A 2910-nucleotide genomic window follows, 5' to 3' on the forward strand; every position below is an offset into this window, starting at 1 on the left:
CAAATCTGCAGCACAAGACCTCTTTATAGTGTTGAAGAGCAAAGATGTCCGTTTGAAGACTAAGGTGCACCTGACCCAAGCCGTGATATTTTCAATAACCGCATATACATGTGAGAGTTGGACAATGAATAAGGAAGACCGTAGAAGAAGTAATGCATTTGAGTTATGGTGTTGGAGGAGAATATTAAAAAGAGAAGAATATACTCCTTCAACTTTCAGATGGACTGCCAAAAGAACAAATAGATCTGTATTGGAAGAAATACAGTCAGAATGCTCCTTGCAAGCCAGGATGAGCAGACTTTATCTCTTATACTTCACATATACTGTCAGGAAGGACCAGTCCATGGAGAAGGATATCATGTTTGGTAAAATGGAGGGTCAGAGAAAAAGAGGAAGACCCCTAAGTAGATTCATTGGCAGAGTGACAGCAGCAATGGACTCAAACATAGCAGTAATTGTGAGGTTGGTGCAGGACCAGGTGGTGTTTCGTTCTGTTGTGTATAGGGTCGCTATGAGTCAGAACTGACTCAATGGCACCTAACAACAACTCTTAAGCAGTGGTCCACCTCTCCTTTTCTTAGTCTGTCTTAGTTTGGAAACTGTGCTGAGGCGTGTCCCTCATGGGTGCCCCTGCTAGTATATAAAATACAGGTGATATAGTTTCCAACATCACAGCAGTACACAAGCCACCACAGTACAACAAACTGACACATGAGTAGTGGTGATTTCTATTACCATATGCAAATTTGACCTATGTTTGAGTTCTTAAAAATGGGATCATATAGTACGTACTTTTATATCTGATTTTCTTTTACGCAATAAAATGTATTTGAGATTCATCCATATTGATGAGTGTATCATTATTACTTTTTCTTCTTTCTTTCTTTTTCTGAGTATCACTAGTCTATTGGAGTACTGCATGGAGCTGTAGGATAAGCACTGGACTGCTAACTGCAAAGTCAGTGGTTCAAACCACCAGCTGCTCCTCAGAAACCCCATACAAAGTCACTATGAGTTGGAAACGACTCTACGGCACTTAACAACGTCTATTATATGAATATAGCATAGTTGTTTATCCTTTTCTCTGTGATAGACTTTGGACAGTCTCCATATGGCCTATGATTATTAGAGATGCTATAAATATTTTTATAGAAGTCTCTTTTTGGAATATATTTTCATTTCACTTGGATAAGTATCTAGTAGTGAAATAGTTTCATCATAGGGTAAGTGTATTTTTAACTTTATAAGAAACTGCCAGATTGTTTTTCAAATCGTTTTTCCATTTTACACTCCCGACAAAAATGTATGAGAGTTCTGGCTGCGTCACATCCTTGCCAACATTTGTTCTTGTAAATCTTCCTAGTTATAGTCATTATAGTGGATGCAAAGTGGCATTTCATTTAAATTTTTGAAAATCAACCTTATGGATTTTTAAAATTCAGCATTTTCAGTTTATATTTCAATGAATATAACAAGTATATTGATAAGTATAAACATCTATGTTGCCATTACCACATACAAGATATAGAGTATTTCCATCACCTAAAAAACTTGCCTGTGTCCCTTTCCCAGTTAAACTCCCAAATCCTGGATCCAAGCAAAAGCTGATCTGATTTCTGGACTTATCTTTTCTAGAGTTTGATAGTACTAGAGTAAGAAAGTCTGACTTTTGAAACTCAGCAAAATTATTTTAAGATTCACCCATGTTGTGTTATCAATACATCACTCCTCTTTATATTTGAGTGAATTACAATAAAGGAATACTCCACGTTTTGTTTATTCACTTACCAGTTGATTGAAATTTGGATTGTTTCCAGTTTTTATTGTGAATAAAGCTGCTGTGAATATTTGTGTACAAGTCTATGTGTTGACATATGTTTTTATACCTCCTAGTTAAATATCAAAGAGTACAAATGATGAGTTGAATATAAAGTGTATGCTTACCTTTATAAGATTATGTTGAATTACTTTCCAAAGTGATTGAATCATTTGATATATGAAAGTAGCACATGTAATAGTTTCAGTTATGTTATATCCTCCCCTACACCTGGCATTATCAGTATTTTTCATTTTAATCATTCTAATAGCTGTATAATGGTAACTTCATGGTGGTTTAATGATATTGAGTGTTTTTTCCTGTGCTGATTCACCTTTCATAGGTACTTTTTATTAAATGTTTATTAAAATCTTTTCCCCATTTAAAAAATAGGTTGCTTATTCATTTATTATTATTGAATTGTAAGGGTTCTTTATATTTAGGATATAGATGTTGTTGTTCTTGTTGTTAAGTGTCGTTGAGTTGATTCTGACTCATAGTGACCCTGTATAGGATTTCCAAGGAGCAGCTGGTGAGCTTGAATCACAGACCTTGCAGTTCAAACGACTTTGTGGTCTGACACATTAGCCCACAGTGCCACACCAGGACTCCAGGATATCAATATATATATACTGTAAATAATTTTTCTAGTCTATAGTTTAACTTTTACATTTCTTCATTATTTCCTTCAAGGGATGGAAGCTCTTTAATGTTGATGAAATTTTATTTAATAAAACATTTCCTTTTATAGTGGTTACTTCTTTTGTAAGAACCATCTAAGAAATCTTTTTCAACTACAGGATCTGGAAACTTCCCTTAGTGCTTTCTTCTAGAAGATTTGTAGTTTTAGCTTTTATTTTTAGATCTATGTTCCAGTTTAGGTTTTATGTATGATGTAAAGTATGGGTGCAAGAAAGAGCTTGGGGGAGGCCTTAGATCTCTAACTTTACAAAGTGGGAGGAGGATCAAACTTAGCAGCGGCAGCCCAAGGCTGATTTCTCAGAGGTTAGGTAAGACAGGCCTCTACCCTCCAACCCTTTCTATGAATTCTGGTGCCTCCCTTCTGGTTTGGATAATTAAGTGCTGTGTCATCC

Source organism: Chrysochloris asiatica, unplaced genomic scaffold (assembly GCF_000296735.1).
Source record: "Chrysochloris asiatica unplaced genomic scaffold, ChrAsi1.0 scaffold00064, whole genome shotgun sequence".
NCBI classification, from domain to species: Eukaryota; Metazoa; Chordata; class Mammalia; order Afrosoricida; family Chrysochloridae; genus Chrysochloris; species Chrysochloris asiatica.